The following is a 15,437-nucleotide window of genomic DNA, read 5'->3' on the forward strand; positions in this document are numbered from 1 at the left end:
CCACACAATAAAAGAGCAACCTTTATCCTTTTTAGAGATTTCAGGAAACCCCCCTTTCTCACAGCTCACGCCCCTTCTATGAAATTAGACCTAGAGCTCTGATACCATGTTAGAATTTGGCCTGTAGCTTTCTGGTTTTACTGATTGATTTTCAGAAAGAAAATAAAAGCTTTTACAAAACGTATGCAGAGGAGAAAAGAAACTCAGAGAGAATAATAAAGTTTCAGTATATTTTCTTGTATTGCATCAGATCTGCCTAAAACACAGACTATATGCATGACACAATCTGTCAAAAACAGATCCTAAGAAATCTAGGACACAAGGATTCATCTCCAGCCATTCAAGGTCATTGGAGGCTACGATTCTTACACCTAGGCTAGAAATCGTTACAGCAGATAGGACTAAGACAGCTAAGAATGACAGCTGTAGAGTTTCCCAAAATAGTAAGAAAACTAGCCGTTGGACATAACCTATAACGGCTATTACTATAAAAGGAAAGTTCTTCAGCTCCTTCGATTTCTTCATCCTCTTCACTGTCAATCTGCAGGATTAACATCTGCAGCTTGATTCGAGGCTAGTATGCAGCTTAACTCTCAACATTTACATTGTTTTCCTTCTCCAGCGAAGGCTTTGCAATATCTGCATCACCTCGGGATTGTACATAGGGATGTGAAACCGGCAAATATTCTTGTAAATGCCTTCCTTTAAGTATCTTCTTCTGTAGCAAACAGAAATCTTCTTTTGACTAGTTTTGGACGAATTTAACTAATATTATACCTTTACGATGCAGCTGGACAAAGATCTTTATCCACACTTAGCAGACTTTGGTTTGGCTGAGTACAAGAAAGATCTTAAAGGAGTTTCTATTGGGAATTGGAGGTCATCTGGAAAACCTGCTGGTGGTTTCCACAAAAAAAAGCCATGGTTGGCACACTCATTTACATGGCACCTGAAATACTAAAGAAGGAAATACATACAGAAAAATCAGATGTCTAGAACTTTGGTATATCAATTAAGTAAGGATTTAAGATTTGATTATGCTAAAAACTAGCAAATTTTATTCTACTTAGATCTATGCCTACAAGACAAATGTAACTGAAGTTGTGTTCTTTCAAGTGACGCTGTTTGCTGTTTGTTATGGATTTTGAATTGAGCCTTAGAACCTTTAGGACCTTTCAGGGAACCTAAATATTCTTAATGGACAAAGTTTCTATATGGTATTTGTACCTACCCTTAGGACCTTTAACTTGTGTGGAGATGCTAATCAGACTTTTGACTTTGCTGATAAAGTATGTTGATGCCGAAGTTTGGATCAACATCAAAATAAGATCATGCAATCCTAGAACCAGGGTAGCTGTGGTATTAATTATTTAAATCACTTTCAATACATATCCCAATTAAACCCAAGTCACTCTCTTACTTACTGTGTTTAAAATGAGTGTAATTGAGACATCTCAATAGAGGTAAAATTGATGTCATAATGTTGAATGGTCTTTGCCGGATTCTTGAGTTGAAGAGCTGTCTTTATATTGGAGAGGGAGAGTCCTTTTCACAGAAGTAGGATTCCTTCAGAGAGTAATTTGGGAATGAATTTCTGTCCATTTTTGTCCAATATTGGAGGGATTTACCCTTTAGATATGGATTCTAAAGTCAACTATTCAATGAAAACTAATCTCCCCAACACTTCCTCTCAAATTGGTGCAAAGATATCACTAGTTCCAACTTGTTCAGTGTAGAATAGAAAAACATTATTATACACCGCCTTAGTTACGATATCTGTTAGACTGTGAGTTGATCTGCGGTTTTCATAAATGGGTGCAAATAATCTCTTATGTCAAATTTTCCTTTATAAAGTGTCTCCACCTCAACATGCTTAGTGTTTACACCATAATCAACCGAACATATCTAGCACCAAAGCGACTAGCACCAAGGCAGACAAGCCTTCTCCCCTACGGAAGGAAGACACTCTTCCGAGGTGCCAGACACCTGCCGAAGCTCCCGACTGCTGAAAGTCCTAATTGTTGAACCTAATCTCAAGGACACGTGTCACCACCACAGCGACTTGCACAAAGTCCCACATTGGAAATCTACACAAACCTCCCACTTTCACTTCCCTATAAATAGGGAACAATACCCTAGTAAAAAGGGTATCTAATTTCTCACCTTTATAGTTACTCTGCCAAAATTATCACTTATAGCTGACTTAAGCATCGGAGAGCCTTCGGCCGGCACCACACCGGTGTCCGAAGCTTAACGACTGCTTCTCCTACTTTGTCTTCTGCCGGGTACCCAGCTACCGAAGGTCCTAGCCCCTTTTTCTAGCCATCTTTCCTGCTGAAGACAATCCCCTTCTCTCTAAGTTGACCCTCTCTCAAAAAGAGCATCAACACTTAGTATTTTCATTTTTAACCGGATTGTGTTCAATGTTAATTTGTTGTTGCAGAAGAGTTCCATTGGTTTCTCAAGAAAGATTCGCTCATCAAGCCCCTCTACTGTCACAGATTCTTGAGCCATGGCTCTAAATTCTGTCTCTGCACTGACCAATTCTTGCTACGCTATGTTTCCTCCTACAAAATTACAATTTCCAGAACTCGACCATCGATCTATAATAGAACCTGTTTGCATATGTGTCTTGTTCAACATCTTGGTGCCAATAGTTCGTAGAAAGTAATAACCGTTTACGTGTGCGTGCGAAACAAATACATAGACTTCAATTGAATAATTATGGTAAATATATATAAATCCACAGTCAAGGACCATTCTTGCAAGATACTATAATATAGTACTTGCAAAATTTGAATTATAGATGTAGTTGAATCATAGTGAATAGTAACATTGTGATAATTACTATTTATACTGGTAATTCATTATTAATGCTACTATTGTATAGAAAAATACACTACTACATTTTTGTGTTTGCGCGATGAAGACATTTTCGTCACGCAAAGTATATTTGTGTCGCACAAATATTAGTGCGACAGAATATTCATCGCGCAAAATGTGTCGCGCAAAGATCATCAAGAATGACTTTGCGCGACGAACATAAAAAATTAGTCGCGCAAATGGAGCGACGGTATACTTTCGTTGCACAAAAAGTCGCGGGACGGTGAGATTTGTCGTTGGACAAACTTTTGCGTGACGAAAATATGTTCGTTGCACTAATCCAGCGGGGTGAGAGACTGTTCGTGGCGAAATAATTTGCGCGACGAAATGACAGTCATTGCAAGAACATGGCACGAGGATGGGTCTTCGTCGCACACGTATAGCGGGACAAGAGGTTTCGTGACTCAAATATTTGCGCGACGAAAAGTATTTGTTGCATTTACTTGGAGAGCCAAACATGTTCGTCGCGCAAAATAGAATAAATTCTTTAAAATTTATTTTTACGGTTTTGTATTTTTCAAATAAGGAAATTAGCGCGACGAAAGATATCGTCGCGCAAAAATAAATATATTAATTTTTATTTTTATTTTATTTTATTTTTAATTGTTTTGGTAACAAAAATAAATTTGGTTTTTTTTTTTTTTGTAAGGAAATGAAATTGCAATAAAAAAAAAGTAATGAAGAGAAATATGTAAAATGTTATAACAGAATATATTTAGTACAATAGAAATATTTAAAATGTAATTAAAAGTTAAAATCTAATCAAACAACCCTCCAAGATCTACATTGTCGTCTAGCAAATGCGGCTCGGAGGTCTGGACATTGTGGACAGGGGGAGAGGTGTGGTGGCTATGCTCGGGTTGGCAGGGCTCGGAGGTCGATGGGGGAGGAAAAGGCGGGATTGAAATGCCGGAGTGAGCGAGGGACTGTAGAAGATGTGACAAATGACCCTTGAGCTCGGCCACCTCTGTCTTCAAAGCAGTCACCTCTTCATTTGACTCCGATGATTCACGGGGTCAAGGTGGCCGCTACCTGACATTTCCCATCCCTCGACAATATGTCCCTGGGCGCCTCCCAAGAGTCTGATCCAAGGTTTCAGTCAGGATTTGAAACCCTGCACCCTGTGGAGGAGCCACGGACTCGAGCGTCGTATCCGGAGGAAGCTAGGAGGCGGACTCCTGAAGAACCAACTGGCTCTTATCAATCATCGTCGTCTGTTGAACATAACATAAAATATTAAGTAAAACATTTATATAATAACCATAAAACTTGAACGCGTAAGATAATAATTTAAATTAAAGGCTACTTACATGAAGGGACTCCGCCAACTCATTCCCAGGTCGAACATAAACATCGCCAAAGACGTCAATCTCTGGGAATTTGGACCCCCCCTTAAATTGAACAAGATAAGAAAAATGTTAGTACGAAAAAAAACAATTTCATATTAATGACATATTAAAAAATAAAAATAAAAGACTTTATTATTACCCGGCGCCACGCCTCCATCCTATAGGTGAAGGGTCTAGAACCTGAATGGTGGAGAAGAGCCTTCCTCTGCCTATTGCCCTTATTTGCTTTGGCCTTCTTCTGTTATACAAAAAATAAAACGTATGATCGGTTCATAATTGTATATTATTTCTTACCCTTCTAGCTTATGATTTGGTTATGTTTTTGAGTTAAACTTGTGCTTTTAATCCTTTTTGTGTTTATCTTTCAGTTAATTGAGCTTTAGGTAACAATGATGGCTTTGGAGAACATAATTCATGCAATTCAAGCATGTTAAGGCCTAATTTGGATGAATTGATGAAGAGCTTAAAGACAAATTCATTATGGCTACAGCCCCCTGCCAGTCCAGTTCCGTAGGTCATATTGCAAGCTTTGTTTCAGCAACCTACATAGCTCGGATGAGGCCACATTCTTCATGAAAGTTGCTCCAATTGGTGTGTACTATAACATATCCAAAATTCAGCCCCATTGGATAAATCTGGAGTCCGTTACCTAGCAAACACAGAACCATGCTCAGGATGGATCTTATCAGCGCGGAAAATGAGTTAGCAATTTGTTTCGGCCTTAACTTCTTCCTCCGACCTTGGATTGGCCCAAATAACATATGGCTGGAAAGAAGACATTCTGAACTTCAATTTAGAGTGCTTAAAGTCCTAATTTGATTAAGGGAAGCCCAAGTTGTAAGCCCTTGAAGTTGCTGGTCATGCTGACCTCAGCATGTGCTGGTTGGATGCTTGGTCATGGTGAGCTAGGTATGAGCTATCATTTCTGGTTGGAAGCTTGGTCATGGTGACATGAAGATGAGCTAGGGCTGCTGGTGGGATTTAGTGGTGAAGTGCATCAACCAATTCAAGATTTTCTAATACAAGTGCATCAACCATTTCAGATTTTATAATTCAAGTGTTGTATGCATTAGTCTTATTGAATTCTGATTTTCACTTCCCCTAGGCCTATAAATAGGGAAGTTCTCTAAGCTTGTAATAACACCCCAAGGGGGGGGAGCTCTCAAGCACTTCTCTAGAGCTCCCTTTCCTTATCTCCCTCAAATTCTCTTAATTTCCCTTTGTAGTTCTCAATTGTTGTAATATGATCCTTTTACTAAATCTTCAAACACTTCCCAAACACAATTCCCATTCTCTTCCAAATTCCCCATGTTCTCAAACACTTCTCCCATTCCTTCATCAAATTCTCTAAACTTCTCAAACACCCTTCTCTCCCTTCCCTAAGTTCTCAAATTCTCCAAGTTCATAAACATTCTCCAAACTTCTCAAACACTTTCTCCTCCCGTCTCTACGTTCTCAAATTTTCCAAGTTTCCAAAATCCACAAAGTTCCCAAACACCACTTTCCTTTCTTCTCCAAAAAGCCTACATATTCTCAAACACTCTCCAAACACTTCTCCCATTCCTTCATCAAATTCTCAATGTTCCCAAACACTCCTCCCTTCTCTTTCTCAAACACATCTCTCCTCTCTTCCAAAAGTCTCCAAATCTCTCAAACACATGTCTCAACCTTTCCAAAATCCTCAAAGCTCTCAAACACATGTTCTTCCAAAATCCTCAAAGTTCTCAATACTTTCTTCTCCCTCTCAAAGTTCTCAACACTTTCTTCTCTTCCTCAAAGTTCTCTTAATTTCCTTAATGTTTTCGTAGTTGTAATTTATTTTTCTTGTAATGTACATTCTTTCTTCTTGTTTTGTTTCTTTTGTTTTTATTTATGTTTTGTGTAGGAAAACTGAATTGGATCATTCAATCACCAATCCCTGTGGAATCGACCTCGCACTTACATACGCTATACTACCGAACGGCTCGTGCACTTGCGAGTATCACAAGTTGAGGATGCAGCTGAATCCATTTTGGTGCAGCTGTATCTACGCAACAACGTATTAGTTGAAAGTGAAATGAAATATAAAAAATTAAATATACATTAGTAAGAAACGTGTAACAAGTTTCAACTTAATATAAAAAAATACCACATAATCGGCCTCTTGAAAATGCCTGCAGAGCCACTGCCAAATATCCTGCGGATCATCATATGCCTCTTGAAGAGCGACCTGCGGATCATCATATGCCTGAAAATGGTGGTGCAGGTCGCTCTCCCATTGCTTGTACAGTTCAGCAAAGAGTCTGTTGACGTACGCCAACAACTCCTCACTGACGTTCTCTAAATTGTAGTTTGTCTACAATAAATTTATTACATACATGAAGTATTCGAAATAAAATTTGAAGGGAAAACAATTAAAAGGTATAGAATACATACCGACAGCTGTCCGAACACCTCCTTCCGCACCTCGTCAGGCATGACCTTCCAAGACTTCCATTTCATCGGGCAATAAGTCCGAACGACGGATCCAATGTCGTGGGCCAAGGAGCTATGCTGGTCCGCTGTTGGTGCAGCTCAATGCCGCGCATCGTATCCGATGTTGATACGACTGTTGGTCACCCGGGTGACTTTGGCCGTCCTCAATTGGCGACAGGGTCCTCGGGTGTTCTTCTTGGCTGCAAAGAAATATAAATTTAACATTAAATAACAAATCGTAATAAAATTATTGGTCCGAAAAAACTGGACTTGAAGGAAATCTTTACCTGGTTGTGACCCCGACGCACCAGCAGCAGATGTCGAAGTGGTGTCGGTCGTGCTGGGAGGGCGGTGACGCCGCCTGGCACTAACTGGTTGCGTCACTGATGACTCTGATGACACAGGCGCCTGCGTGACGGTGGGAAAAACTGGCATGTCATGCAATTGTGCTGCAGCAGTGGGGGCTGAACTCTGTGGAGTCATGACCATCTTACCACGTCTGATAAGGTCTGACATTTGCACAAGTGATAAGGTCTTAAAATGAAAAACATCCTTTAAAAAACTGAAACAACAAATTCAATATTTAAAAAAACTGAAACATGTATTCTTATATTTAAAAAAAAAAAAAAAACAGAAACAGAAACAGAAGCACATTCACAAACAAAATTAAAACAACTCTCTTCCTAACCAACCATCAGACTAAGCAAATTTAAACACTTACAAAGTAATCAAAATACAAAAAACAGAATATTCTGCAATCAAATCTGAAATGTAATAGCAATACACCTACAAATTCACAAATCCAACACGACAATGCAATTTCAACACCTCCAATCAAATCTGAAATCAAAAATACAAATCCAATACAAAAACAAAATTAAAACAACTCTCTTCCCAACCAACCATCAGATAAACATTTACAAAGTAATCAAAATACAAAAAACAGAAGATTGTGCAATCAAATCTGAAATGTAACAGCAATACACCTACAAATTCACAAATCCAACACGACAATGCAATTTCAACGCCTCCAATCAAATCTGAAATCAAAAATAAAAATCCAATACAAAAACAAAATTGTAACATAGCTTCCTAACCAACCATCAGACTAAGCAATTTAAACCCTTACAAAATAAATATAAAAATTGAAACAGCAAAACAAATATACAAATATACAATTCCAAACTTAATCCAAAAATTTCAGCAATAAAAATTCAAAATTGAAATTATTAATCGGGGCTAGAGTTGGGAATTTTACCGAGTGGGTTTCGAGGGAGACCGGAGAGCACGCAAGTCCGGCAGTGGCAAGCGAGAGAGAGAGAGGGGGACCGCCGTCTAACAGGGATGAGCGGAGACGAAGGAGCGCAGGGACTGAGAGGGATTGAGAGGGGACGGAGGAGAGAGGGACTCAGGGGGGACGGAGGAGAGAGGGACTGAGAGGGATGAGTGGGGACGGAGGAGAAACGGATGGGAGGGGATAAAGGAGAAAGAGCGGCACGGAGGAGCGAGGGACTGAGAGGGATGAGAGGGGACGGAGGAGAGAGGGACTGAGAGGGATAAGTGGGGACGGAGGAGAGAGCGGAAGAGAGGGATGAGAGGGGATGAAGGAGAGAGAGTGGGTGTGAGTTATCTGGGTCTGGTTCGAAGGAGGGGCTGAGAGGTTTAGGGTTCGACAGTGAGAGAGGTTGAAGATAGAACAAAAGTGCGCGTTTTTTTCACAAAATGGTTGCGGCCTTGCGCGACGAACAAAAAATACGTCGCGCAAAGTTAGAAATTTTAACTTTGCGTGACGGAAGGAATAAACGGCGTCGCTCAAAGACCTTTTAATGGGCGGGATACGACCCGCCAAATATTTGCGAACTTGCGCGACAAAAATCCTAAATCGTCGCTCAATCCTAAACCCTAAACCCTAAACCCTAAACCCTGATCCCTGAAGAACTACATTGCGCAACGGAGGCATGATATGTTCGTCGCGCAAGGCGTGTGTACAGTTATAAAAGTTAACAATATAAAAGCTTGGAAATGTTAGTGAATATAAAGTTTTAATGGGGCTACGCATTGTACGATACTAGTTTCACCGACCGAACCATCAAACTTTTTTATTTGTACTTAGAGATCGTACACGCCAAAAGTTGAAAAAAAATATACATTCATAGATGATGTTACGAGACCCAAATTTTCGACGGTTACAAACTACAAATCACGATTTAACGGTTTTTTTAACCCCGATTTTGATGAATTTTTACGGGGGCACTCCTTTACTGTATATGCATACAATGACGAGATTTGATCGTCAGTTAAAAAATTTTACGCTAGTGGATACCACAAAATCGTATGTTATGTTTAACAAACGTATACAAAAATTCTTCATTTTTTTGAATATAATGTTTTGATGACACATGCATTCTACAAAAGTAGTTTCAATGATCCAATTGGCAAACTTGTTCGTTTATACTTAGAGACCTTACACGCCAAAAATTGGAAATTATATACATTCATAGATGATGTAACGGGACCAAAATTTTCAACGGTCATAAACGAAAATTCACAATTTAACGGTTAATTTAACTCCAAATTTCATGATTTTTTACGTCTACACACCTTGACCCCATATGAATACAATGACTGAATTCGATGTTCATTTTAAAATATTTACAGTAATGGATATCCTCGTTCAATTTCTTAAAGACTTTGCGCGACCAATACTGCAAATGGTTTATGACTTCGTCGCGCAAAGTGAAACTTAAAATATGAAAAACTATTTATTTAATTTAATTATTTTGACGACTTTGAGCGACGAATATACTTATATCGTCGCGCAACAATGATATATGCGACGATACTATGACTTCGTCGCACAAAGTGAAACTTAAAATATGAAAAACTATTTATTTTATTTAATTATTTTGACGACTTTGAGCGACGAATATTCTTATATCGTCGCGAAAAAATGATATATGCGACGATACTATGACTTCGTCACGCAAAGTGAAACTTAAAATATGAAAAACTATCTATTTTATTTAATTATTTTGACGACTTTGAGCGACGAATATTCTTATATTGTATTCGTCGCGCAAGGTTTATATTTTCCCACATTATCTTCAAACGGTTTATAATTGTAACAAAATGCATTTTCAAATGTAATTGACTTAAATCTATATTCTTGCAAGCGCTGTGATGTGTTTCACAAGTTTAAGTTGTGTTTTAAAGTTGGAAATGAAGTAAACTACAGATTTCCCTCAACTTTGAAACACATCACAATGCTTTTGATCTTCAAGTCTTCAACCATAACTTCTCTTCGTAGGGAAGTTGATAACCCTACAAAAAGATTATCCTCTACCACTCCCATAATTAAAAGGGTATGAATGATGAGCTTCACTAAAATCAATGAAAAACATATGATTTAGATGGCAAAATTAAAATAAAGGCACAGGAATAATTGTTTTGCATATTCTACTTTGCGCGACGAACAATTTTCGTCCCGCAAACTGTGCATTTTCGACGGCATAAAGTTCTCGTCGCGCAAGGGTCACTCAGAATCTTCATAATTATGTGCGTATTTTCTACTTTGCGCGATGAAAATATACGTCCCGCAAACTCTCCTTGTGCGACGAAACAATATTATTCGTCGCGCAAATATCGGCAACCGGTCGGAGAGAAGTTACGACCGGTCGTTTTTGCACAGATTGTTCTGCGACCGGTCAGGTTAATGGCGACGACCGGTCGTTTTTTTAATTTTTGTTAGTGCGCGACGAAGTTTTCCTTCGTCCCTCAAAGTTTCCTTGCGCGACGCTATACTATTATTCGTCGCGCAAATAGGTCCCAGTTGTTTTTTTTTTTTAACAAATTCTTCTGATCATGCCATTTTTTTATCTTTGCTATGATCTCGTAATGCAGAACCTGAGGCCATATAAATAAAAAGGCAAATGGATGTGGTAGCTAAAGTGGCTCTTTCCTTCTAAGTAGTCTTTTTTCGTGACGTGAAACACAATCGAAATAACTCATTAAAAGTATAACAAAATATATATAAATATGTGTCAAACTATAATTTGTTTCAATGGAGGAATCACTCTCACTCTTACAAAGAAAAACTTAGGCATTTTTAGGATAGATAACTAAAAATTAGATAAATGGACGTTGAAATTTGAACATAGGTACAATTGAGTATAAAAAAAAATGTACGTTTGTGGATTTGAGTTACGAAGCACCACAAAATATGCCATTATAATCAAGCTTATTTTAAAAACTACCAAATTGTCAACATCAATTCCAAGGATATAACAAGTACTTATTTTCAACATCAAGCTTATTTTGATGCCTAATTTTCAACATCAACACCAAATTGGGTTCGTACTACCAAATTTTCAACATCAAGCTTATTTTGATGCCTAATCCATGGATATAACAAGTATATATATTCAAACAAGCATACTTGCCAAAATCTTTACACTAACATTATTAAATTACAAATAATATCACATCACTATGTTTTACATGGCAACTCGCAAATAAATTACATTATTCATCATCTGAACTATAATAATCTTCGTTATCGTCGCTATGATCACTTTGGGTCTCCCAATCCTCCTCCTCCTCCTCCTCCTCCTCCATAAGTACATCATCATCGTTGTCCGGGCCCACGATTGGATCGTATCGCGGAAGAAAACCGAGGTCAATTGTAATTGACTGAATCGGTATTTCTCTTGAAGACACTCCTTCAAGCTGAAATGGTTCTTGTACGACAGTTGTATCTAGAAGTGTTTCTGCATCATGTTCCATGGAAGATTCGAAACATTGGTCAGCGACGTCGACGTCGTTGTCAGATGGGTCTAGTTCTGGTAAAGCATACACATTCCTCTGATCCATCTGCTGAACAACTTTCCTCCCGCTCCCTGCTTTAGGGTCATCTAGATAGACAATCTATTTTGCCATGTTTGCCAAAATGTAAGGGTCGTCATCATACCAAGTTCTGCTCTTGTTCACAGATAGTAACCCATGATCGATTTTAATACTTCCTTGCCTATTTGGGTTCGTATCAAACCATCGACACTTAAACATGATCACTTGGTATCGGTCTTTGTAAAGCAATTGCACGACAGTTGTGAGTTTGCCATAGAAATCAATGTCCGTACTTTCGCCTCCACCTGGAACATGGACCCCGCTGTTTTGCGTACATAACTTGTCATCTCGTGCAGTCCCTAAAAACTTGACGCCGTTAACATGGCAACTCGAGAATAATTCGGCCCGAATTGGGCCGAATGCCAAGTTATATAACTCTTCACTGTAAGTGAGGGAATTATCTGATTTCAATTTATTCACCTAATATTATAAAAAAAAAATTCACATATTAGTTTGAGAAAATTAAATACTACAATATATATGTCAATTACACAACACTTATAACTTACATATTCCAAAAACCATTTTGGAAATAATTCACGGTGTTTCTTGGAATACAAATGTGATGGATGTTCTCACTTCATCATCTCTTCATGCTCATCTAAGTATGCCATTATCTCATCACAATTGTTCAATACGAACCAATGCGCTACCTCCATGTCATTTCTGGAAAACGACTCTCCTCGTACAGGATCTCCAAAGGGTCGTGCACTTTGGGCAAAAACAGAAAGTTGCTCATTTCTCACACCTTCGTCATTATTGCGCTGAGGTCGATTGAAAGCCGTGTACACATCCTTTAAATACATCCCACAGAAAGTAAGTGCCTCATATTGAACCCAAGCCTCTACAATTGATCCTTCGGGCTTCGCTCTGTTGCGTACGCTTCTTTTCAGCTCTCCAAGAAGCCTGCCAAATTAAAACAAAAAAATGCAAATTAGCAAGTACCAAGCATGAGAGAAAGATGCATACAGAAATGATGAGGATTATATACCTTTCTATTGGATACATCCAACGATAATTGACTGGACCAGCAAGCAATGCCTCTTCTGGCAAGTGAACCATAACGTGAATCATACTCTGAAGAAAGCCGGAGGGAATATCATCTCAAACTTGCATAAGACTTGGACAATGTCATGGCGCAACTGATCAATGTCTGTCTTTCGCAACGTTTTTGCCGTCAGTTGGGAAAAAAATCTGGACAACAGTATGATTGGCTTGACAACATCTGCCGGCAATAGGTGTCGAATCCCCACAGGAAGTAGGCGTTGCATAAACACATGGCAGTCATGGCTTTTGAGTCCAGTAAATTTACCCCCGTCAACATTCACGCAACGTGCGATATTAGAAGCATACCCGTCAGGAAACTTTACAGACGATACAAACTGTAGAAACTCTTTTTTGTCATTCGGTTTCATGGAAAAAAATGCAAGATCCCTTATAGCTTTATCACTGCCCCTTTTCAGTCATAAACCCCTTCGTATGCCCATTCTTTCCAAATCAAGACGAGCTTTTATCGTGTCCTTTGTTTTCTCCTTGATATCTAGAATCGTTCCCATCAATGTGTCAAACACATTTTTCTCAACATGCATAACGTCGAGATTGTGCCTCAATTTTAGTTTCGACCAATATGGGAGCTCAAAAAACATAGACTTGTGCGTCCAGTTCATATGTGTAGCAGGTCTGGTCCTACTAACTGTTTTACCGAACGGACCAAAATCCAAACGGTTAAGCTGTTCCAAGATCTGATCACCGGACGATTCTCTAGGTCTTGTGCGACGCTCTTTGTTCCCATCGAACTCTTTATCCTTTTCCCTCAACTCGTGGTCCCATGGCAACCATCTTCGATGCCCAAGGTAACACACTTTTCCAGTGTGCCAACCAGAAGTCACATCTTCCTTGCATACAGGGCATGCCATATAACCCTTTGTGCTCCACCCCGACACCATTGCATATGCAGAAAAATCATTCACAGTCCACATAACTGCCGCCCGCAAAGTGAATATCTTCCCAGTGGATTTATCGTACGTGCGCACACCATTTGTCCATAAATCCTTGAGCTCATCAACCAACGGCCTTAAGTACACATCGATTAACCTGCCAAGATCCTCAGTTATCAAAACAGTCATCATCATGTACTCTTTTTTCATGCATTTCCAAGGCGGAAAATTATATGGGAATACGAAAATCGGCCAAGTGCTGTGGTGTTGGTTTAGAACCCCGTACGGATTGAATCCGTCAGTGGTAAGTCCCAACCTAACATTTCGGGGATCAGCAGCAAACTCCGGGAACGTTCGATCGAACTCTTTCCATGCTTCCCCATCTGCAGGATGCCGCATCACATCGTCGTCTACCCGTTTTTCCTTATGCCATCTCATGTCTGTGGCAGTATGCGTCGACATATACAATTGCTGCAATCTTGGTTTCAGGGGGCAGATAACGCATGACTTTTTGTGGAACCTTAATCATTCTATTCTGAGACGTCTGTTTGAATCTCGACTCATTGCATATATGGCATATATCCAATGTTTCATACTCTTTGTAGAATAACATGCAATTATTTTTGCAAGCGTGGATTTTTTCATAACCCAATCCAAGACCACTCAACATCTTCTGCGCCTGTCTGTGGTCTTTCGGCAAACAATTGTCTGTCGGAAGCATCTTCTTGAAAACCCCCAAAAAGTAATTGAAACACAGGTTCGACATACGGTACTTTATTTTTCCGTGCATTAGCTCCATAATCGCCGTCAGAACGGAGAATCTCTCGCACCCCGGATATAACTCTTGGTTGGCATTTCTTAACAGTTTTTCATACTGTTCGAACTCTGCACTATCCGTTGGTGTAGGCACATCATCTTCCCCTTGCTGATTGCTGCTCATCGATGCAAATGGAAAAGCATCATTTATAATATCCATGACTTGTTCATTAGGATCCACAATAGGTTCAACATTGTCCACTCTTGTGGCCCTTGAAGACGAAGCAATGTCTAATTGTTCCCCGTGATGGTTCCAAGTGATGTATGTCTCAATCATTTCATGCCTTACTAAATGAAATCGAACAGTTTCAATTGTCTCCCACAACATGTTGTTACACCTCCTACAAGGACACCGAATTCTAGTTGCACTCGGGTTGTGTGACCGTGCAAAGTGAATAAAGTCCTCGATTCCATCCAAGTATTCGTCTGCGCACCTGTTAGGGTTCTGTATCCACCTTCTGCTCATAAGTCCTGGAACCACAATCACAATACAACAATCATGTTGTATTCTTACAAAATCATAACGTCACCTTATGCCTCCGGTAAGAGCCCTATCCCATTCGGAAATGCATAGTCATGTCACGTAATTTACAGCTACATGAGATTAGATTTTGACGTGGATGAATTTCGGCAGCATCTCGGTACAGTTCTTGAGGTGTACCGTAGATATAAAATACCTACGTACCACCCGAAGAACGTACCGAGATGACACCGAAATCTCCACAATCGAAACCTAATCCTGTAGCTGTAAACTACGTGACACGACTATGCATTTCCAAACTGTCCAAAATATGGGACAATTCAAGAATTAATTGGACCTAGTCGTGGTTTACCCACCCATGCGCGGTCCAACTAACCTCGAACGGGAACTAAGCATTTAAAAAAAAATTGTACCGTGCATAATTTAACAACAGAATAAAAATATAATTTCACAAAAACAATATATAAAGAATTAAAATTGATATTTTAAATAAATATAAAACAAATAAAATACCTTCTTCAATATGTCCAGTTCCAAGCGTTATTCACATATAATATCCTGTACACGACGAAATTAACGATATTAATACGAATTTACAATAATACTTTTACACTA

General features: G+C 39.2%; 1 protein-coding gene and 1 pseudogene across 1 annotated transcript in view; one reads left to right on the plus strand and one right to left on the minus strand.

Moving 5' to 3' along the window:
- The window catches only part of LOC148293106 (protein kinase and PP2C-like domain-containing protein), a 38,561-nt gene that overhangs the window by 21,142 nt on the left and 1,982 nt on the right, over window positions 1-15,437 (plus strand). The window lies entirely within an intron of this gene.
- Window positions 3,912-7,175, minus strand: LOC148293107 (uncharacterized; annotated as a pseudogene).

Source organism: Prunus avium, chromosome 7 (genome assembly GCF_965620075.1).
Source record: "Prunus avium chromosome 7, drPruAviu1.hap1.1, whole genome shotgun sequence".
In the NCBI taxonomy this organism is placed as follows: domain Eukaryota; kingdom Viridiplantae; phylum Streptophyta; class Magnoliopsida; order Rosales; family Rosaceae; genus Prunus; species Prunus avium.